The 25,015-nt window shown below is 41.4% G+C and overlaps 1 long non-coding RNA gene across 1 annotated transcript in view; it reads right to left on the bottom strand.

The window, feature by feature from the left end:
• The window catches only part of LOC135321024 (uncharacterized), a 303,283-nt gene that overhangs the window by 102,399 nt on the left and 175,869 nt on the right, over positions 1–25,015 (bottom strand). Inside the window, exon 2 of the long non-coding RNA XR_010380405.1 lies at positions 7,939–7,974. This is a non-coding gene — a long non-coding RNA (uncharacterized LOC135321024). The remainder of the gene's footprint in view (positions 1–7,938; positions 7,975–25,015) is intronic.

The raw sequence follows: 25,015 nt of genomic DNA, 5'->3' as shown, positions 1-25,015 counted from the left end.
CTTGACATTCTAGATGGTTTTAAAGAAACTCTAATCTTTGACTTCTTGTCCTTAGTCTTTGTGTTCACATTCCTGTGGTACGTGACTTCTTGTCCTTAGTCTTTGTGTTCACGTTCCTGTGGTACGTGATAAACCCTAACCCACCCTGCTATTTCCTTTCCTGGAGAGCCTACTTCATTATGCAAAGTCTTCTACAGTTTAGCTCCTAACAGTACTCTAATTTTTTGTTCTGCTTCCTCACACAGACTGTAAGTTGCTAGACGCCAGAGATATCTTCATGCCTATTTATATCCCTTACCAAGCCAAATCCAGAACAAAGCAAGCAATAGGAATGCAAGGACTTGACAATCCTTATGGGTCACAGCTATTTTTTCTTACCATTAAACTCCTGGAATTTAGTAGGTACTATATAGACCTTTTTTCAATAAATAAACACTAGTTGAACATATGCAGAGAAGACACTCTAGGTGGGGTATCTTGGGTAAATGGGCAGAGCACACGGATGAACAGCATTTGCATGGTAGACATTTGAGGCTGGTACCAGGATAAGGAAGAGTATATACTAAAAGGGAACAGGAGAGTGAGAAACTCTGACCTTACAATTTTTTAATGCTTATTTCCCAAGTACAAGGGGGGCTAAAATACCTTCCAACTTGGTACTCAGTGATTGAGGATTGATTTTTCAACTGAACTGACTTATTGACTGATTTATTGCAACCCTCAACATGTACTGCAAGTCTACTGAATGCCAAGCACTCTGCTAGACTCTTGAGAGGACAGAATCTTGGTAAGAATTAAACTCAGATTCTGCATTTGAGTGGATTCTGTGAGACCACTATGTTGTTATTCCAAAAGTCTCTTTTCTGGGTGTCCAGAGAGCAGGCAGCAGATGAACATCTGCAGTTATGAATCACAATGACCTTCAGTCCTTTTGTCACAGACTGGAAATACCCAGCGCCACAGGGTGAGACTGAAGCACTCTTCGTGAAATGGTCACGTGGGGCTTCCAAACCTCCTTGGTGCACTGGCCCTACTTTTCAGTTCAATCACACCTTCATGAGTGAGCTCACTTATTCTACAAGTGAATCTGAAATACTGTCTACCTGGCAGACCCTGGAATTAGATAGCCTGGATTCCATTCCTGGCTCCTCTTCTACTAATTGGTGATGTGAACTTGGGCAACTTATTAAATAACAGTGCCTCAATGTTCTCATATATAAATTGGGGATAATAATAGTGCTGACATCTGAGGATTATTCTGAGAAACAAATAAGCTAGTATATGAAAAACACAACTATTTTGTACATAGTACACATGTAGTAACTCTCTGCTGTAGATGTAATACATGCTGGAATAGAGACCTATCTTCCCAGAATTCACTGTTTAGTGACGGAGAAAAGCAATCACAACACAGCAAGAGAAGTGCTGGGTGGGATCAAGCAGAGGTTGAAATGAGAGGGCAGAGGAGGGGCCCTGAACGAGGAGGTCAGGGGGAACTTCTAGGAGAATGTGAAGACTAAAATGACACATAAAGAAAGGATCAACCCACCAAAGAGCTAGGGAAATAAAGTTCTAGGTGGAGTTTATTTAAATTCTCAGATGTGAGAGTGTGTTACCTGTGTAACTGAATCTGCAGTATTGCAAAGACACCAAAAGAGGAGACAATAACAATAAAAACCAAGTAAAGCAGAAAGGAAAGTGGTAACTCCAGTAGCAAAACCAAGAAAGCGGAATTCTAAGGTGGTTGTGCAGGGGGGAAAAATAAAATCAACCCAGTTTACACTAAAGGAACTCCAAAAAGTTCCAGGATTGGTGATACTAGCACCTCTGGAAGCAGGAAAAGGCAGGGGTAAATAGAGAAGAATGGGTTATAAGTACATTTAAAGTAGTTAAAATTGAAAAAATATTTTAAGTACTGAAGCTGGGGGTTACGGAGTTCATTATACTCTTTAATTTGGTTTATGTTTGAACCTTTCCATTATAAAAAGTTAATAATACTTAGTTCCAGATGTTTTTCCTCCAATCTCCATAGCTGGGAAACTGCCCCTACTTCACCTTGATAGAAAATTGGACATTTATTCTGAAGAATGAACAAAACCAGGATCTCTGAATATGCTGACAGACATCAGGAAGAATTGAGGACAAGGGTATTATATTCAAGACAAAAATACTAAGTGAATAGTTACTACCTGGATGCTGAGACTTCCAGCTTTTGTCTCCAACTGAACTGTCAAAACCATGGAAGCCACATTCTCCAGGCAAGACACTGGAAAATCTTATGAGAGGAATCTAACCAGCTCAAGAATGAAAGACTTGAAGAAGTCATCACCAGAACTTCCCCCATAATGGAGCCAAAACACATAACTTTAAGTTGCAAGTGTGCACACGAAGATTTCAATTAGCTTTTTTGGTTCCTATTTCTAAATATGAATAGATAGTCAAAGATGACTAGACATCTGAAGGAAGCCTTTAAAATGAATGACAGACAAGACAGAAAACAAATAATAAGGGAAAAAGCAACTTGGTAAAAAAAAAAAAGAGAGAGAGAGAGAGACCATTCAGGAAGATGAAAACCTCAAAAACTAAGCAACAACAATAACAAAAAGCTGCCATTAATATCCTCAGAGAGAAAAGGGGAGATATTGCATTTATAAAGTAAAAACACAATGCTATTTAAAAAGTAATTAGAAAACAAGAAATAACTCTTAGAAATTAAAAATGTGCTAAGGAGAAATGAAAAGCTAAACAAAGGACTGAAAGATGAAGCCAAACACATCTCCCAAACAGAAGAGAAAAAAACAGGGGGAGAGAGGAATAAAAAATATATATATAATAAAAATAGGGAATCCCTCTAGAAGATGCAACATCTGTATGAGAGAGGTTCTGAGAAAAGAAGAAATAGTGGAGAGAAAATAATCAAAGAAATAAATTCAAATGAATTTCCCATAACCAAAAAAACTTGGATTTCCAGATTGAAAGACTCACAATTTGGAAAAGAATAGATTTATAGATATATGTATAACTGAACCATTTTGCTATACACCTGAAATTAACACAACACTGTAAATCAACTATACTTCAATTAAAAAAATACAATTTAAAAAATATGTCTAAACTGAAAAAATAAAAATCATAAAGAGGCCCTATCTGCATGTTACTTACAGATAAATTTTTAAAGCTAAAAGTATTTAAAACTATTGGGTATGGTGATGTGTTTTGCATAATAACCTTGACAGAATTATCTGACTAAACTTTGATTTAAAAAGAAAAACTATATTAAAATAAAAAATAAAAATAAACAGAAAAATCATGTTCTGGTTCATTAGCAGGTCAAGAACTGCTAAGAACTGATCTAGTCTGATCCCCAACTCTGTTTTATATATCATCTATCAGAGACCCAGAAGAGTGAAGGAAGTTGCCCAGGATCACCCAGGGGTTAGTGGCAGAGACAGAAGGAAGTATCAGATCTCTGAACAGTTTGCAAACTTACGGAGGTTTTGTTTATAGCACCCCGCCAAGATGTCATATCTGTCCAAGCAATCCCTGTGGCATCTGGGCCTCAGGCCTCTCTGAGTGCTGCAGGGACAAGCACGACAGAAGGAGGCTTGAACATTGCTTCTAGGAGCTTACAATCAGATGATGAGGACCCTTACGTGCCAAACCCTTGTAGAATAATTAAGTGCCCCAGGAACTGACTCAACAATTTCCCCAGTCACTCTGGCTCTGCTTTCTCCCTTCTGTCCTCACATTTTGGCTATTGCAGCTTCAGCTCACTGAGTTTACACAGGTGGACTTCCCTTTTTTTCTTACAGTTAGATAAATTTTAAAAATAAAGAAATCTTTATTATTGTACATATGAACAATTATATGTTCTCTAATCTCATATATAACAAAGAAAACAAACCAAACATAAATATCTATATAACAAATACAATAGCTCAAAAGGTAACAACAACAAAATTCAAGCTGAAGGGAGAATTTAGAGGCAATAGGATTCGTCCTACCTATTTTAAAATAGGTTTTATAGGGTTGGCCCAAAAAATGACCAGAAAGGGGAAAGTTGTAAGGAAATAGGCACTCACATACCCTGTTGGTTGAACCACTGATCAAGGCAAACTCTGGAATGCAATACAGCCATTGCTTTCAATAATTAAAATTCACTTACCCTTTGACTCAGCAGTTTCTTTACTAGGAATTTACCCAAAGGTATGCCAAGATATATGGCACAATGAAATTCACTGCAGCATTGTTTATAAAGCAACCATAAGAGAACAAAAAAAAAAAAATAGCTTAAGTATCTTTCAATAGCACAGAGGTCAAATCATTAATTATTGTATATCCGTACAACATAATAATGCACCCTTTAAAAAGAATGCATTAGATCTATCTTGTTGACATAGAAAGATTTCCAAGATACACTGTTTAGTTAAAAAGGCAAGGTTCAGCAGAGTATATTCCCATTTGTTTCACACACACACACACACAAACACACACACATTGTTTTCCAGAAAAAGAGTTGTCATCTTTGAAGAGAGGAATTAGAGCCTAAGAGGAGAGATAAGGAAGAGTGTTGTTTGGTTTTATATCTTTTAGAAAGTTTAAACTCCAATCATACGCAAATATGCCTTTTTTTAATAATGAAGTTTAAAGATAGATAATTTATGAAAAGCAGTAACTAACTCTCATTCAGAGAGGAGAAATTATTTTCCTAACTTCACTCAAATGATAACAGGGCTAGGGCTAAAATTTAAGGCTCTTTCCTGATGTAATTCTTTCCAAAGCTTCCCCGCTTCCAAGTCCCCTGATCTGTAAAATGGGAACATTTTGTCCCTGTCTTCTTCAGAAGATCTCAGAAAAAAGATGACTGAATCCTGAATTTGTTTCATACCTACTTCTTCAATAAATGACTGAATGAATAAATGGGATTTAAGTGAGACAATGAATGTGAAAAATGAAAGATTACTGCTTTGAAAGGGTTAATACATTCTCCCCACCTGAGACTTGACTGTCTGACCCTTGAGTCCCCTTTTGGAAAGAAGGTGAGTATCCCAGTGACTACTATGCCCCGCATGATGGATGAGAGGAACATGAAGGAAGCAGCCACCAAAGGTTTGGCACTGGCTCCTGTTGGCTTTCTGATCACATCGCGGCTGGCTGTCAAGTCCATGGCCCAGCGATTTATGGTGTCCCTGGGCAGGAGCAGCCTGTGCAAGGCTGCTGCTGCGGCAGTCCAGGTTCAGGAGCCGAGCTCTCATTGTCCTTGAAGCTGGAACCATTCCTCCTGTGGGCCAGGAGCTCTTCCTACATCAGAACAGAAAGAATGCACCCTGGTACCTCCCCCAACATCCCCAGCCATGGGTTTCTTACCAGGATTCTTCAGCTGCCAGTACAGTGACTCCGTAGACAACCCAGGCTGGTGCAAGGCAGACATCTTTGCCAAGTCCAGCTTCCCAAATCACTGACAGCAATACAAAGGCATTAACTATCTCTATCTTCACCTTGGACATAGGCCTGACTACTGCAGCATCTCAGAAAGATGAGCAGAGAGCTTCTTATAATTCATTTAACCAACTCTAAGCAGAATGCTACAGAACAGCAAGGGTGGTTAGGACAGAATACTGGTTAAGAGTGTGAGCTCCGGACTCCAAAAGACTGTCTCTAAACTCTGGCTCTGCTATTGTCAGCAGTGTGACCTTGGGCAAGTTACTCAACCTCCCTGTGCTTCAATAGCCTTAGCTATAAAATGTCAATCCTAATAATAATACCCAGCTCATAGGTTTGCTATGACAATAAAAATGAGATAATCCATTTGAACAGGACTTTGTCAATTATACTCAAGGAGGCTGTTTCATAAAGAATGGATCCTGCTTATAATAAAGGGAGGAGAAATCACATCCAGTTGGAAGAATCATGAAAGGCTTCTTGAAAGAGTGAGTCTGTAGGATGTGGATGGTCAGAGATAAAGGAAGGGCAATCCAGACATGAGAAACACTAAAGAAGAATGCATGGGAAGGAAAAGAGGGAACACCCTTAAGGAAAATGTGCAGTTCAGCAAGGCTGGAATGTAGGACAGTATAGGGAAGATGAAACTGATGGCAGATGAAACTGAAAAGGGAAGTTGGCTGTGAGGGCTCTGAATGCCGAGCTAAGGTGGCTGGTTGGGAGCCATTGAAGCTGTGTGAGCTGGCACGAGGCAGGAGCAGAGCTGCACCTTAAAGGAGTCATTTGGCAATGTCTGTCTTGACATGGCTGAGAGGAGGTGCTGCCAGAGCTAAACAACAAAGGTGAGAATGTGATTGGGACATAGCCCTCCCAAACCCTGACTCTTCTGGAGACAACAAACTGCCTACACAGGCTTCTATAAAAGACGAGTTTATTCTGTGGAAGCACTTTTAAAATGCCCCTAGATAATCCCTCAAGTCTCCTTAATTGTAAATGGGGCATCTCAGACTACAGCTCTGTCTCTCTCCTCCCCAAAGTAACATGCACCACAGCCAGATTTGACAGAAGGAGCACTGTACTGAGAACCCTTACCACCAATTCTAAGGTCCATTCAAGTCTCTTCTCCCAAGCTCTATTTCCCCATCTTGTCAATAGTGAGTCTGAATTAGACAAATGTCCATCAGCCTTCAGTTAGTCTCTGACCACTTACAAGATTTTTTTGTTACATCCATATACCCCATTTACTATTATTTACTTAACCTTTTCTTCAGTGAAACAACTTGTTTTTTCTTTATGCTTAAACAAACTTTTTTGAAAAGAAGTTAACTTCTACCACAGCCATGAAGAGAAAACATCTATTTCCTCCTCCAGATAAAAGGTAACCACCATAAAAGGTAAAGAAAAAATGCAAGGAAAACAAAGCATCCTGAAAATCTAGCTAAAGCCTCTTGCTCTCTCCTTTTTTGGAAGAAAGATTGGCAGTTGGTAATGAGGTGACATACAGCAGGAGATTAAGACATTCTCCCTCTGAGGTAACAGCAATGATTAAAAGAGGATTAAAGAGCAAGTATCTTCCCCCAATGGATTCACTGTTATTTAACAGGGTCGCACCTACAATCTTTTTTATAAACCAGACTTACACATTCTCAAAATGTGACAGAACTGAACTCAATGATCTCCAAGAATCCTTCCATTTCATTTTTCTTTTTTGACAAATATTCTTTGAGTACTGTCCTATATCGGGTACTTTACTAAGCTTGGGAGATCAATAAAATGAATAACTGTCCCCTGCTTCTATCAAAGAATTTATAACTGTGCCTTCTCCTCCCAAGTCAGCTGGGAACTTGTTTGGTGCCGCTGGACAGCTCCTCACCTCACTCAGACCTCACTTGCTCTACCTCTGAAGCCTTGAGGTTGAACCGCATGATTATTGCGGGCTCTTCTAGTTCTAGCTTTTTGTAAGTCAATAAAGCCAGGGTGGGAGAATTGGGTATTAAGATAGGGGTTAATGCAGAAACTAGGGCAGAAATGAATTCAGATAGCAACACAGGCAGGTTGATCTGGGAAAGGCTGGAGTAGGTGCTAAGATTGGCTGGCTCAAAATCAAGGGAGTTTGGTACAACCACTTTAGAAAACTGTCAGTACATGCTAAATCCAAGCTCATGTATATACAATGATCCAACAATGCTATTCCTTAGGGAAAATGAGTGCTTATGTTCATCAAAAGATGTGTACAAGATATATAAATCTACGTCCAGAGAAACCCTAATTTAACAAGACACACACCCAACGTTCATAGCAGCACTATTTACAATAGTCAAGACATGGAAGCAACTTAAATGTCCATTGTCAGATGACTGGATAAAAAAGATGTGGTACATAAATAGAATGGAATATTACTCAGTCAGAAAAAAGAATAAAATAATGCCATTTGCAGCAACACAGATGGACCTGCAGAGTGTCATACTAAGTGAAGTAAGCCAGAAAGAGACTCACCTATGGTATACATAAGGTATCACTTACATGTGGAATCTAAAAAAAAAAGACACAAACAAACTTAGTTACAAAACAGAAACACACTCACAGACATAGAAAACAAACTTGTGGTTACCAGGGAAAAAAGGCAGGTGTGGAGGGATAAATTGGGAGTTTGGATTTACAGATACTAACTACTACATGTAAAGTAGATAAACAGCAAGGTCCTACTGTATAGCACAGGGAATTATATGCAATATCTTGTAATAGCCTTTAATAAAAAAGAATATGAAAAGGAATATATATATATATATACACACACACACACACACACACACTCATGTAACTGAAACACTATGCTGTACACCAGAAATTAACACACTGTAAACCAACTATACTTCAATAAAAAAAAAGACATGTACAAGAATGTCCATAGCAACTTTTTTCAAAATTGCCAACAGCTGGAAACAATCCAAGCGATCTGCAGCAGGAAATGGATAAATAAAACATGGTAGAGCAACCCAATGGACTACTACACAGCAATGAAAAAGAGTGGGCTGCTGCCACACTTTATAACATAGAAAGTTCTCGTAGACACTGTGTTGAGCATAAGAGGCTAGATATAAAAGAGTACATACTGTTTGATTCTATTTGTATGATGTTAAAGAACTGACAAAACAAATTTATCATAATACAGGTCAGAATAATGGTTGCCTACAGGAGAGAGGTTAATGTTAATTGGAAAAGAGCATGAGGGAAACTTCTGGGCTGCTATAAATGTGCTACACTCTGATCTGGATGGTGGTTACACAGATATGTATATATATGTTAAAATCCATCAAGCTCTATACTTACAATTTATACATTTTAATATGTGTAAGTTATATCTCAACAAGAAGTAAATAAAAAATAATCAAAGATACCAAAGGTTGATGAAAATATTAGGCTGCCGCAAAGACATAAGCAAGAGGAAAGAAAAGAAAGGAAAGGGAAAAAGCTCTGATTTACTCCACTATGGAAAGCCACTTTATGTGCTGCTGCAGACACTCACAATCTTAGAGGGATTATAACTTCAGGTAGATCGCGATATGATTGGGGTCTTCATAGATAACAGGTGTTGGAAAGTGAAATAACAAAAATGAGTTCGAATGAAAGGGTAAGACCCTCGAAGGGGTGAGTGGTAGAGAGGAGACATGGTCAGACATAACAGACCAATGATAACAAAGGGACTATATTTTTGGAGCTAGCTATGTCCTCAAACCTTCACCACACATGCCACTCAAGAAGTTCTAAACATAAACCCTGGACAAAGAGGATATATGGCAGAGTGAGAAATGTACAGGATCAAGTGTTTGGAGATATGAGTCCAAATTCTGATCTACCACCAATTTACAAAACTGAATCACTTCTCTGTACACCTGAAATTAATACAAAACTGTAAATCAACTATACTTCAATGAAAAAAAAACTGAAAGAAAAAAAAAGAATGGTAAATATATCAGACTGCTGGCCTTTAATTTTGGGGGATCATGAAGTATTTTGAGACTCTAATGAAAACCATGAATCCCCTCCCCAGAAAAATGCCCATACACACTAAGTTTTGCATATGATTTCAAGAGGTTTGTAGAATCCTTAAAGCCCACCCATGGACTGCAAATTAAGACTCCATAGATTATGGGATTTTTTAAAGTTTATTCTAGGGATGATTTTTCTACATTTTCTTTTTTCAGTGTTGCTGCTACTGAGTCTCTTCTTTCATTCTCTCCCCACTTCCAACGTCACAAACTGCCAAGACTACTACTACTAACTTTGAGCTGCCACTTTCAGATTAGGCTGGGGACCAAAGGGGATTATGACGGACAAACACAGCTGGTCCCAGCCAAGCATTTCCCCCTGCCCATCAGACTCACCCAGGTCTTAGAGGATGTGTGCTTGCTGGAGAGGCAGGAAGTCAATTAATTGCTGGGTAGCTGGAAATCTCTTCTTCCAATTGCAACTTTTCAGTAGTAATTAAAACAAGCAAAGGGAGGGGAAGAAACAGTCTTTTTCCCACCTCTTTCCACCTGCCTATCCCCTCCCTACGATGTGACTGGGACAGGGGCCCAGAAGCCTGGGAGTCAGGACTCTTCTTGTTGAACCTAATTGCTTTAGGACTGCATTTTGTCAAAGAGCAGATCACAGGTCTGAACTCTAACCAATACTCAACTCTAAACCTAACAGTTAGGTTTTCCTTGTCCAATTCAGGCTGGTAGATATCCACAGAGGAAACATTGGGGTCGGGTGGAGAAGGGGAGTTACAGAGAGGGGATGGAAGAAGGAAAAGGCTGGGTTAGTAGTGTGTATGATTTCTCGACTCAGAGAATTAGCCAAACCAATGAAACAGGTGTGGAAGATGGTTGGATGAATGTCTGTCCTCATTTTTGCAGGGGTTTCCCTAAAGACCCAAACAGGTCTTTCTCACATCTACACATCTGTCCCAAGTCACCTCCCATTATAATCCAATTCTGCTGACAAATGGCTGGATTTTTGGTTTCAGACCCAAGGAACAGTAACTCTAAAAAACAAAACAACAACAACAACAACAAAAAAATCGCAAAACCCAAACCAGTAATTAATGGTGAGAGTTTCAGGTAGTGTGGATAGTTGAGAGTGGAGGTGGAAGGGAGAATTAGGTTGTAGCAGTCTTTTTTTTGCCATTACGTCTCTACGCACCCCCAACCCACAGAAATGTACTTTGCAATTAGAGGACCATAAATCTGAGATCAGATATTCCCTTTCACTAGCTGTGAGGTCTTAGACAAGTTAGCTTTCTCTTATAAGCTTCAAGTTTCTTGTCTCTGAAATCGACATAATACCAACTGCTTCTAAGGGCTGCTGGGAAGAGTAAAAGAGAGTACAGAGGAGGAGACTTGGCCAGCAGATGCTCAGTACAAGTTGAGTTCCTCTCCCGCCATTGCCTGATTATCCCTGTTTCCTGATGGGCTGGGCTCAGACAGCCTGCTCTTCTGAGCACCCAGGGAAGAACAGAACACAGTCACGGAAAACATGGAAGGGACAGTAGTTGAGGGAGGGTATCACCACTGACAAGACACCCAGAACAGGAGATGCTAGGCTGGGCTGTGAGCTCTAAGGATAAGCAAACACTTTCATGATACTGAGATTATGTGTTTTCCTGTCTCATATCCCAATTAAATCATACATTTTTTCTAAGCAAAGCATTCATTACAATTTCATCTCTGAGGCTGACTGAAACATTCATTCATTCAGCATCTAACGGTACTGCATCTAAGCTGTACTGCAGAGGCTCTGGCATCAGACAACTGGGTACAAATGCCCAGTCTACCTCTTTCTAGGAGTGACCCACAACCAGCATTATAACTTCATTGAGCCTCAATTTCTTGACCTGTAAAAACAGTTCCTACTTCAAAGGGTTGAGTTCTAGCTGAGGTCATTGTTACAAAATATTAAAAAAAAAAAAAAAAGCAAAGAATAAGTAATTTGTAAATATTTATAGTTATTACTGTTGTTAGAGCTGGGAACATAAAAAGAATGAGACTTGATTTCCACCCCAAGAACCTTCAGTGCAATAAGGGAGACAGACAAGGAAAAAAAACTGACCACAAAAAGTATACGTGATGCAAAATAAATAACTAAATATAGGGTATGATGGAGTACCCATAGTAGGGACCTTTAACCCAGACTTAGGAGTAAAGAAAGGCCTTCAGAGCCAAGAGAGAGCTAAGCTTAGAAAATGTTCAGGATTATTAAGAGATAGTACAAAGTCCTGGAGGCAGAAAGAAAGACACTGGCATCTTGGGGAACTGCCATTCTGAATGGAACAAGGGCGTATGAGGAGAGAAGTCAAGGAGCCTGCGGTTGGAAAGGACAGCAGGCACCACATCGCAGTTCCTAATACCATGCCTTGAATTTGTTTGTGTTGAAAATGGACCTCCCATTTTATGAATGAGATGAAGGAGGCTAGAAAAGTCACTGCTTGCTGAACCACAAGAGAGCCCAGGACTCTAGATTCTCAATATAGTTCCCATCCTGTCACACCACCAGCTTCATGAAAGGCAGCACCGTGGAAAGGCAAGGCCCAGGCGCCTTCAGCTGTGCCGATACTCCCCGCCTCAGCAGGCCAAGCAGCAGAGAGCTCTGGGACGCAGTCACTTCCTTCCCAGCAGGTGTGACGTTCTCAGGACGCAGACAGCAGGACTGAAAGACTCAAGGAAATCATTCTTCCACTTGGAAATGCCAGTACCAGAAATTAAGATTTGGCAGATGAGGGAAAAGAGAAGTCACACCAAGGAACTATCACTGGAGTCCTTGCTCGTTCTGCAGGAAGCAGGAGTCTGCTTCCTGAGCGAAGACAACAGATACAAACAAAACAAAACAAAGAAACCGCCTTTGGGGAGTGATTTGATAGCAAATGGTGACCCTCTGGAAACATTACATGGGCAAAAACATGAGAGTGGCCTTTGAAATAGTGCAATTTTGCTGAGCTAAAAGAAAAGAAAAATCTGGAAAGAAAAATGAGAGTTGCATTGGTTTCCAAGACTTTGCAAGCAATGGCCAGAATTTGGAACATTATGCGAAGGCAAACCAGAGAAGAAAGACACTCAAGATGATCTGACTGTGAAATGAGGGAGAAAGAGAAATTACAGTCTTTAAATCTGCAGTGAAATATACAAATAGAATCAACACCCTTTGTTCCTTGATATGGATGCCCAAGTACTTCAAGGGAAGGCAGCGGATAAAGGATTTTCAGTGACATTTCAGATTTCAAAACTTGAAGGTTCTTCTGTGGAACATGTGGAGAGGCCCCTTCCAAAGACCCTTATGTGGATGGAACAGACACTCAAGAATACCCAGGCTACTGTGGGAATGAGAGGTATGGGATGGGGATGTTTTTCAGAGAAGAGTGTGTTATGTTGTAGATAACAGAAGGGCACACTTCAGAGAAGGGAAAACAAAAAAGGGATATATTTCAAGAAGAGAATCCAAACTCTCCCTTTTTTTGACATGAAAGGGCAAGCATTGTCTCTGTTATGTGCTTTGCCATTCCATCACACACAGCCTTGGGGTCTCCAAAAATACATCATCTTCACTAGTCAAATTGGATGAAGATTTCCATCATGTGCAAAGTAACTCTGCTTGACACTAGGAGGGAGTCAATGAAGTATAGGGCAGGGATAAACCCAAGAGGAGTTTACAATCTAGTTTGGAAGTGAAAACACATGTGGGAAAAGTAAATGACAGGAGTATATAAGTGTTAATAATAACTGTAGAGGCAACAAGTGCTACTGAAATTCAGAGGGCAAACATTTCTACTGATCTTATCACCCCAGCAAGTCTGAATGCTTCACATAGGGAAGAGTCCTGTTTTCTGCTCCCCTAAGCAGTGTATATATGCAGACCACCAGGCTGAGAGAAGAAGTGTGTATTGGGGGTGCTTCTCCTACCCCCAGCAGGATGTCCGTGAATGCAATCCAATTCTGACACTATCTATCCAGGGTAGCATGATTCTGAAGGTTAAGAGTTCAGTCCTACAAGACTGTCCACCCCTTCAGACTCCAGTTGCAAGCCCAAGCCGTTACCTGTGCTTCTGACCTACCGGTTGCAAACTGGAGGTTCCAACCGCTCCCTCCAACTCGGGATGTCAGTTCCAAGTCCAGGTTGTTACCTGTACTTCCGACTGACCAGCTATATATCAGAGGTTCCCAAGACCCCTTCTCAGAATTGATTAATTTGCTAAAGTGGGTCACAGAACTCAGAGAAACACCCTATTCACTAGATTACCAGTTTATTATAAAAGGGTGTAACTCAGGAACAGTCAGATGGAAGAGACGCATAGGCAAGCTATGGGGAAGGGTGCCGAGCTTCCACGTCTTCTCCAACACAACACCCTGAATGAAGCTCTCTGAACCCTGACCTTTTGAGGTATGATGGAGGCTTCATTATATAGATATGCTTGATTAACTCATTCACCACTGGTGATTGATTCAACCTCGAGACCCTCTTCCCTCCATGGAGGTAGGGGGACTGGAACTGAAAGTTCCAACCCTCCAATCGCATGGTTGGCTCCACTGGCAACCAGCCTCCCACCTTGGGTGATATCCAAAAGTCACACCGTTAACTTAACAAAAGACACATATATATGCCCTCCTCTGGAAATTTCAACGGTTTTAGCCCTGTGCCCTGTGAAATGGGGATAAAGATCAAATGTGTACTTCTTATTATAAATCACAGTATCACAGACAAAAATACTGTTCCCTTCCTTTGACAGTCCTATGAGAAAACTGATTTTAAAATAAGCGAGTTTTGAAGCGTATACATGGTTTTCAGGAATACATTCCTTAGGCAAAATTATTATCTTCCATATTGTGCAGTTAAGGAAACTAAGGCCTATAAGGAATGTGGGTAACCTGTCCAGAGCCACAGTACTACGTCGCAGGAGGTGGCATCTGATGCCCAATAGCTGGCCTTCGGAACCATGCTCAGAACCACTACCTTGCGTTAGAGAGAAGAAAGGCCAGCTGAGCTGCCTCTGAGCTGCTTTGGGGTGAGCCCCAAATAAGATTTTTCAGCTATTGATCACAAAAAGCAATCTCACTTCCTCCATTATTGGTGCATTTTAATTAGTGTCAACATTAATCAACAACCTCAACATTAACCTCTTTTGGACTTCAGCCACAACACAAATATTTGTATGTATACAATGTATGCCGATGGTGTTTAATTCAAATTTATACATCAGAAATCTTTTCTTTACTTTTTAATTACACTATGCTTCCATTTACAGTTATCTAGTCAAACACAATTTATACTCACAAACACATGGGCAGGGAAATGAGCAGTGGTGTTGATGTCACTGCGAGGCATTGGCTGCAGCTTTCAAAGGGACCCAAACTTCCCAATCTGTTTGAAGCACATTTTCCTGTTAGGTCAGAGATTCTCCTTCAAGGAATGGGTTACCTTTGGGATGTGAATCATTGGGCTCGTGGAAAGGAGAAAGGAAGACAGCATCTGTGTGCCAGACTGTGCAGTAAATGCTTCCCAGGCTTACCTCACCACCTTCACCACCAGTCTTCGAGGTAAGTAATTTGTCATGTATACATTTATGTGTGTGCACATACATACACACACACATAAACACACATATGTGTATAGAGACAGTGGTAGAGTAGAATTCAAAATCTGCTCAATCTGATTCCAAATCCCAGCAGTGAGAACACAACTGCAAATTTCCTACCAGTACATTTGACTCCTGGAAGCGCTGCCTGGCTTGGCTGACCTACAGCACCAGGGTATATGGGGATCTTAAAAGTGGAGAAGAGAGGATCTTCCCTGTCAGAGGTGGGAGACAGTCTTCACCCCAGCTGAGAGGCAACAGACGGGACTGAAAAGAGCTTTTCACATTTAATGTACGCAAAAATCACAAGTCAGCAAAGGAGCCCTGGTGAAGTAGCCCAGGGGGGTCAGTCTCCTGAGGCAGCGAGCAGGACAGAAAATAGTAGGAATGGATACCAAGAGGAGGGACAAACGGAATAACCAGCACAGGTGGTAAGGAATCTGAGAATTCTTCACATAGGGTAGTTTAGGCAAATGTGGATATTTCTAAACAAGGAGTAACTACCCGGCGAGAACATACTTACGATAATACAACTTGAAGGGCTGATGTGTACAGCAGAGAGCAGACAGTGATCCAGTGGACAAAACAATAAAGAGTGGGTCAAACACGTACGTAGGCTTGCATCTGATTAAAAGAAACATTTAACCAACATGAGGAAGGACGGCTTTACAGAGCTCTGAGTTTGCCATCACCAGAAATCTTTCAGCATAGCGTACATGCTACCTGTTGAGGGGTCTATAGAAAAGGTCTCACCCTAAAAATGGGTCCGGGTGACCTCTGTAGTGTCTTCCAACCTGAGATCCTATAAATGTGTGATTTTATGACAAGCCAGGCCAGCAGATCTCACGGGAGATTGCTGAGTCAAACTGTGCCAGGAGCACAGCCTCAGGACTCTGGAGCTGAAGCTCAGCCAGTCTATGCCTTCCCTGCTCCTTGACATCGAGAGCAATGTTACTATGTTGCCATATCTGTCCTGACAGCTGGAGCCTCCTTCCTCATAACACTGATACCTCCTGACCTCTCTGGAGGATTCTCGCTCTTCTTTGGTGAATGCATTGCCAAGAGCATCTCATTCGATGATTTGTGCATTCAGAGGGTCTCACACTAAAAGCATGGGAAATGAGCAGCCATTTGGGGTGAAAATGAATCCCTCTAAAATTCACATATCATTGTTACCTAAAAGAACAAGTGGTTGGCCCTGTCTTTGCAACTGTGTGACTCCTGAGGTTAACTAAGAAAAGGCGATTTAGTGTCAGATAGACCTGAGTTCAAACATTGGCTTCACTACTTAGTAGATGTATGGCCCCAGACAAATTACTGGCTTCTTGAACTTCTATCCCCTCTTCAACAAAATTGGGATATTGATACCAAGAGCTCAAGATAATTAAGTGATGGAAGGTAGCGAAGACACAGGAAATACTCACTGAACAGTAGCTATTATTACCATTGTCATCATTATCAGAAGAGTGGATAGAATGCCCTGGGTCCAGGAGAAAGGGTCAAAGACCAGAGAGGAAAGTTATAAATGAGAAGTTGAGGAGCATTTTCAAGTCCTTGCCAATGTTCTCTGTCTCTTTGTGTGTTTAAGTAGCAATCTTTCTGATGCTCACTATTTGCCCTTCGGTGATAAGGATATAGTAACCTTTGCCCTACTTAGTAATCTCATGAGAGAACAAAAAAGATGTTAAGGAGATCACCTCTTCTACTTGTCACAAATTCCAGTGCTGACCACATCCAGGAAGCAAACCTTAATGAGACAACTGGGTGGGTGGAAATATCGTCTATTGGGAGTGGAGGGCTCTGGAAAACAGTCATCACCTAAAGGTGGGAAGTTGCTACTCAACTCTGTCTACACATCGCCAGCTGCTCTTACATCTAGTTTTCTATGAAATCTCTGAAGTTTTAAGTGGAGAACTAATTCAAAATTCTAAAACCTCTATGGGTCAAACAATACCCATCTCTGGGCACCAATTTTCTCTCTCTAATAAAATATCCCCCCCCAAAAAAATATCAGGAGGTAGGGGCACAGAAAGATCCAGCAATTTGCCCAAAGTCACTCAACCAGTTAATATCGCTAAGGATGACATGGTATCATGGATTTCTTTCCCTGCGCAGAAGCCGTTTGTTACCTTCCACTGGGCAACTCCAAGGCAGCTATTATTGTTGTTTATAGTCCCATGGGCATGTATTTTCTCTCCAAGCGAGCTCTCTGACGGCCATTTCCCACGTCTTGTTCTGCCTAGCACTGATCGTGTGTCTCTGCCTGCCCTGATCACACTCCACATGAGAACTGCAGGCTTGATTAGAACATGCCCAGTGACTGATGAGCACAGAGTGACAGCACATCTGTGTCCTGAAGGCAGGGCTTAAAAAGGCCCAGCTCTGCGTAATAACCTTCTACCGATGCTCCTTTTCTAAAAAAGCAAAATAAATAGATGCCATTATAATGCCTTACAAGTTATAAAGTAGTCTTATTTGGGGGAAAAACACTTTTAGGTAGCTATAATAAATTTTGTTGGGCATTGCTAGGTGCCAGGTATGGAGCAAAGAATTTACATGATTTATTTAATCATTACAACAATCATGTGAGGTGGAAGTGATCACTATTTCCATTTTGCAGATCAGGAAACTGAGGCACAGGGAGGTAAACTAAATTTCTCAGGCTCACATAGCTAGAGAGAGACAGCCAGGCTGACCCCAGAGCCTGTACCTTTACCTGCACAATGTATGGCCTCCCTCAGGTGATTGAATTTAATCTTCACAGTGACCTTATGAGAAAGTCCTGTTGTCTCCATTTTGCAGATAGGTAAACTGAGACTAAGGGAGGGTATCTTCCCTTGGGGTAACACAGCTAGCAAGTGTTAGAGTTAGGCTTGCTGCCATTTTCCATGAACTTTTGTGGGAAAGGAACTTTGGGACCACATTTCTCTAAGCTGTTTTCTTAGTCCTTAATATCTTCTCACCTGCCCTTTCTTGGAAACTGGCTCCAAAAGGCATGCCCATGTTCCAAGTAATGCACTGAATGCTTTGTCAGGAAGCAGAGGAATAGCAGTGGCCTTCTGCTCACTGGTATCACTAAAACATAAGCTCTATGTGATAGGAACCATGTCTGTTTTCTCCCACTTAATATGCCTAAAACCTGGCGCAGACCATCATAAATATTTGCTGAATGAATGAAGGGGATGAATGAATGAAAGAGATGAATGTGCAGTAGAACTGCTGGAATTCTGCGGTTCTGTTCTAAATATATTCCAAAGATTCAAAAGAGAAGAAACTTTTAAGCTTAAAACAAAAATTATTAGCAGAAAGCCAGAAGGTCAAAGGCAGAGTTTGGTTGAATAAATCTTTTCAATTCTAACAAAGCAATCATTAAAAAGGGAGGACAAAAGAGCAATCTGTTGGGAACTGGCAGTCTAGTCACTCAGGTACCCAAATAAAGAGATGTCAGAAGGAGGAAAAACAAAGAAATAAGGCAGGAGCAGCTCTGCAGGACCCCTGGAGAGGGGAGTGCTGCGGGGGGTGGGGGGGAGGGGGCAACAGAGACCAAGGAAAGACTCACTTTGAAGCTCCATCTCTGCATCAGTGCCTCTGCCACCCCTCGTCCCCTCCAGCCCCGTCCTCCGAGTCTACCCCCGTCCCACAACATTGGATTATAAGTGCACAGAGCCAAGAGAGACAGCAAGCCCTTCCTCCTGCTGCCCAGACACCAGGGGACCTGCCAGGATCCCTCCCTTACATTCCATAGTCTTTATTTTAACTGACGTATAGTCAGTTTACAATGTTGCATCAATTTCTGGTGTACAGGATGTTTCAGTCATACATGAACATACATATATTCCTTTTCATATTCTTTTTCATTATAGGTTACTATAAGATATTGAATATACTTCCCTGTGCTATATGGAAGAAACTTGTTACTTACCTATTTTATATATAGTAGTGCGTATCTGCAAATCTCGAACTCCCGATTTGTTTACCCCTTCCCAACCCCTTTCCCCCTGGTAACCATAAGTTTGTTTTCTATGTCTGTGAGTCTTTTTCTGTTTTGTAAATAAGTTCATTTGTGTCGTTTTTTAGATCCCACATATAAGTGGTATCATATGGTATTTTTCTTTCTCTTTCTGGCTTACTTCATGTAGTTGACTATCTTCAGGATCATCCATGTAGCTGCAAATGGCATTACTTTATTCTTTTTTATGGCTGAGTAGTATTCCATTGTATAAATATACCACAACTTCTTTATCCAGTCATCTGTTGATGGATAGTTAGGTTGTTTCCATGTCTTGTCTGTTGTAAATAGTGCTGCTATGAACACTGGGGTGCATGTATCTTTTCAGATTAGAGTTCCCACCAGATATATGTCCAGGAGTGGGACTTCTGGATCATATGGTAAGTCTATTTTTAGTTTTTTGAGGAATCTCCATACTGTTTTCCACAATGGTTGCACCAAACTACATTCCCACCACAGTGTAGGAGAGTTCCCTTCTCTCCACACCTTCCCTTAAGTTGTAATGTCTGAAGGCTCCTTTGCTTTGGTTTCACCATGTTCTCATTGATCCTCACAAGGCACCTGTGAATAGGCTGCCAAGGCATGACAATCCCCCAGTGGACAGACTGAAGCACACAAACAGTAAAAATGAAGCCCAGTGGCCGCAGAGCCCCATTGTTCATCCAAGAAGTCTGACTCAAGCTCTAGTGCTCCTCCTCTCCTGAGGCTGCCTCCTAAGACCCAGGACCTCCTGAAGGGTGTGGTGGACACAAGGGGGCACTTTCTTTTAAGGAAGCAGATTCTCCTTATCCTTTGTCCATTCTCAAAACATATACCTTTCTTATACCTTAGCAACTAGTCGAGGAGTAGCTACCTCATCCAAGCTTGGCAACCCAAATGCCCCATCTTATTGATCCCAGGGACTGGTTTGAGAGGTGGATTTATGATCCAAGATAAGCCAACCCAAAACCTTCTCTGCAGTTTTCTAGACTTGATTTGAGAGATAAGTCCTCTATAATAGACAGAGTGTTAGGTGTCCCAACATCCATTCAACCTCAGATAATTTTTCTAAGCCAATGATGGTAATCTCATCCCTCTTATAAGTAATTGAGTCAACATCTGCCACGAGACCCAAGTCTGGCCAATGAAAGGAAGTGCGTTAAGTATATATCTAGGAAGTAACAGATGGCTATTAGGTTTGCATGTGACACTGCAACTCATCCAACCACTACAATGGTTTAAAGATGAAGCCAACACTGAACACTGTCGATGGGAATGTAGTTTGAGGCAGCCACTATGGAAAACAGAGCTTTTGTGACCTAGCAATTATACTCCTCAGTATATATCTGAAAATTACAAAAGCACTAATTTGAAAAGATACATGAACCCCAATGTTCATAGCAGCATTATTTACAATTGCCAAGATATGAAAGCAACCTAAGTGTCTATAAACAGATGAATAGATAAAGATGTGGTATACACAGTGGAATACTACTCAGCCATAAAAAATAATGAAATTTTGCCATTTGCAGTAACATGGATGGAGCTGGAGGACAGTATGCTAAGTGAAATAAGTCAGAGAAAGACAAATACTGTATGATATTACTTACATGTGGAATCTAAAAAAAATACAACAAACGAGCAAATATAACAAAAAAGGAGACTCACAGATACAAAGAATAAACTAGTGGTTACCAGTGGAGAGAGGGAAGTAGGGAGGGTCAAAATAGGGGTAAGGGAGTAAGAGGTACAAACTATTAGGAATAAAATAAGCTACAAGGATATTTTGTACAACACGGGGAATATAGCCAATATTTTAAAAATAACTATAAATGGAGTATAATCTTTAAAAACTATACACCTTACATAATATACAGCAACTATACTTCAATTCAAAAAAAAGACAAAGTCAACAATGAAAATAAAAACAGGAACTGGAAAGACCCAAGGTCCATGAGGAATCACCACACCACTGACTGTATGTTGACTAGACATAATAAATTCCCTTTTTATTTAAAGTATTTTGTGCTTGGGTTTTCTGTCAGTTGCAGCCCAAAGCCTTCTTTGTGATACACGTTTCTTTCCTTTTGGCCACAGGGATGCTACAAACCGACACTGGAGCTGCTGGCAGTCGCCATAGCGTGGCAGTGATCGCGCACCTGTATCACGGAAAACACTGGGTCTAAAGCATCAACAAGAATGCCTCTAAGAAGCAGAAATAAGAGGCAGAAAGGAGAAGGCATCTGAGAGCATTCAGGTTCCTAGTTGCTGTGACCCTGCTCTGTGGTTTGAGGGAATCTGTGTCTTTCCAACTCCGTGTCCTAAAACGAAAAGTGAAAAGTGAAAAGTACCCTGGTTAAGTGCTAGGAAATAATTTCCAATCCATCTTCTGCCATTGACCTGCTGGGGGACTCTGGACTCTTCATTGGATCTCTTGAAACTATCTTTAAAATGAGGAGGCTGGGACAGCATCTGTCATCCCAGCAATTACACTCTTCTGAATTTATCCTTCAAATAAACTCAACAAACACTGAAAGATGCAGCACAAAGACGTCTGTTGCAGCCTTAGTTATAGTAGCAACTTAACTGTCCACCCAAGGGACTTTAAAGCACCATTAAAAGAATGAAGAGGAGGAGATGATACAGAGACCCAATGACCCACAAAGCCTAAGATATTGGCTCTTCACAGAATTTTCTTGATCCATGAGCTACCACACAATTTTCCTGTGAAAAAGCAGCCACTGAAAAATGGAAAAAAGAAAAAAGAGACCCCTGTGCACTGACATGAAAAGAGATCTACTACATATTGTTAAATAAAAATGCGGGTATAAGAACAGCATGAGTAGTCTGATTACATTTGTGTCAAAATATAGAATGCAAGTTATTTATGATGTATACGCAAATAAAATTTCTGGAAGGATACACAAGAAACTTCACAGTTGTTGCCTCTGGGAAAATGAAACTGAGATGGAGGTGGTGATGGAGAGAAAGTCTTTTACATTTTACTTTATATTCTTCAAGACTTTGATTTTTACCATGAGCACATGTTACAGCTTTAACAATAAAAATGAGCCAGTTGGACAATCCAATCTCTTGGGGCACCTTCGGCTCTGAGTCTGTCTTGAATAATAACATCTAAAGTTGAGCTTCTGGGTTTTGCCAGTGTGATTACTACTACGCTAAGCACATCCTACATTTTATTTGTTTTAATTTTCACTAAAACTTCCTGAGGTTATGATCTCCCTCTGCCAGACGAGGAAACTCAGGCTCAGACCTTGTGAGCTTGGGCTACCACTGAGGATTCCAGACTTCTGGCTCCCCTACTCAGTTCCCAAAGGCGATACCATCTGGCCCACCTGAGCCTAAGAAGCAGAGGGAGGCTGAGCGAGAAGCAGCAGCAAAAGATATGAGATATGATTTAAAGGAAGTCAGAAATTTAATATGGTCAAATTATTTCCTTCCTGGACCCAAAGCAGACTTTTATGGAGCAGATAACAGAGCTGGGAGGTCAATTTTTCACTGGGAGGTGGGAAAAAAAAAGTAAATCTTTTTCACTCCTTCTCCTCCAAATCATATCATGCAAATGGTATACTCTGCCCATGCGTGAGGCTGTGTGACCTTGGGTAAATCACAGTTCCTCTCTGAACCTCAGTGCTTTATTTTTAAGATGAAGAGGTTGGCTCAAATTGGGGCTCACAAACTCATGTTGACATGGCCAGGCTGGTCAAATTAATGAATCAAAGGACCAGGCAGGTACAGTAGGGAACCTGAGAATTCTTGCCCTATTTAAAGAAGGGCAGAGTCTACCTAATACTTACAGATTGCTGCCAAGGATAAATGCAGACCAGTGTCACCAAATGGCCTCATTTTCAAGAGAAGCCAGTATTCACATTTTTATATGAAAGCATTCAATTTAAAAATCTTGCCATCTCATTCTAATTTCGAAAACATCCACTCCAGTGCCAAAATGAAACAACCCCCCAGTAGCCTGCAGGCCTGTCAGTTCACCACCTCTAACCAACAGGGTCACCAGGGACACATACCATTGAGTCCCTGGTGGGGGTCAAGGTGACTGCATCACCCAAAGGTCAAATTCCACTGAGCTTTCATTTGCAACATTCATCAGAATTCTACCTGTTTCCTTTCTCTCAGCCCAGTCTCTGCTACAAATAAGAATTAGCAAAATCCAGAAATAAAGCACCAAGCAAGAGAAGGAAGGAGGTATGGACACCAGTCATCTGAGCCAGAAACAGTAGAAGTGAGAAGGTAGAGGCAGTCTTTGCCAAAATGCCCAACTGCCCCTTTCCTGGGGACCAGTCCTAAGCCAGTTGCAGGAAAGGGTCTTTCTCCTCTCTCTGTCAGCAGCCTCTTGCCCCCTTTCCTTCCCCTCCACCAGCACCGTCAACGTCTTTGTACCCACATCAGAGATTTCCATACAAGGGAACAGTCACTCCATCTATAAGTGATAAGCCCACGCCGCCATCCACAGACCGTGACGGCCCAGCTCGTTCTTCATTCTGACGTGGCTGCGAGCGACACCAGGTTCCTTGGCGACAACCTCAAGGTGATTGGAATACTGAATACCCCACGGCGGGGGCGTCCACATGCGTGTGTGGACGTGCACATGTGATGGGGTTAGCCATCACTCAAGCTTGTGACAGCCCTCACACCAGAGGAGCAGGAAACACACGCCATTCAGAAGAAAGGAAGAACTGCCCCATTCCAGAATCAGCCATGTCTCCCTGCCGCTGCAGAATGAAGTCAAGCTCCCAGCACTGAAGGCCACTACCTTTGAGGACCAAGCAGCCTTTTCAGTCTCATCCTCAACCACATCATTCCATCAAGGAACCTCAGTCACACAAATATTCTCCCCAAACTCTGCCTAAAATGTCCCTTCATTTGGAGGATGTCAGGTTCTTATGGTTCTTGTAAAAAAAAAAATTTAGATTATTCCTTGGTACCTGTTCTAGTAGTTTCATTATAAAACCACTGCTAATCTCTTCCAACTAATACTACCATGCAGTCATAGCAAAAGTATGATAAACATAATTCATTGAGTACCTGCTATATGCCAAGCACTCTACTGAGTGCTTCACCTGCTTTAAATTATTCAGGCCTCAGAACCACCTAGTTAGATGAAATCAATGAGGCACAAAGAGGTCAAGTACGCTGCACAATGTCACACAGCGAACACAAGGTAAAGCAAGGATTCAAACCCAGGACTTCTTCTCCAGAGCCTGCACCCTCATCTCTAGGATACACTGTCTTCCTCTGAGGTTCTGTGCAAGAGGAAATCTCCATCACCACTCCAACACCCTGGAGTCCAGAGCATATCAAGGAAAAGAGGATGAGATGGGCAGTCTTGTCACTGATGTGTGGGTCACTCTGGACAGATCACTCACTTCACCTCTGCAAGCCTCTCTTTGCCTCGTCTCTAAAATGAGTGTTTACGTTAGATGACCTAGCTTGATGCAGTCTGTGACGCCATATACAAGTCATTTCATCCAAATGCATTACAAAAGAGCCAAAAGAAAAAAGAACTGCATGGTGGAGTTTAAAGCGATATGAATGTCTCAGTGAACATAACAGAAATATGGTAGCAAAGGAGAGATGTACATAAAGCAAAAGCATAGAATGATCTAAAAATTAATTTCTTTGGGACAACTTGGTGGGCTCTGACTGATGAGACCCTGGAAATTCTACTCCAAAGGTTCAACTCCAGGCAGAAAGGCTCCTGCCTTCTGGGTGGGTGCCCAGATAAGTATCGCTGTAGCTTCTCCAGTGCCCAGCAGAGGGCGCCCATGTCCACATGCTTAGCTGCTTTGAGGGACTGTGAACTTGGCAACTGCTTCAGACAGCCCCCTGCAAGGTTCTTGTCTGTCTTGCTTTGTTTTCCCTGCTCTATTTTCTAGTGGGAACTGGAATGATCCAAGGCACAGGATAGGCAATTTAGAAACTTACGTTTGTCCCTATATGCC

This window comes from Camelus dromedarius, chromosome 3 (genome assembly GCF_036321535.1).
Source record: "Camelus dromedarius isolate mCamDro1 chromosome 3, mCamDro1.pat, whole genome shotgun sequence".
Lineage (NCBI taxonomy): Eukaryota > Metazoa > Chordata > Mammalia > Artiodactyla > Camelidae > Camelus > Camelus dromedarius.
This window is presented reverse-complemented; position numbering and strand designations above follow the sequence as displayed.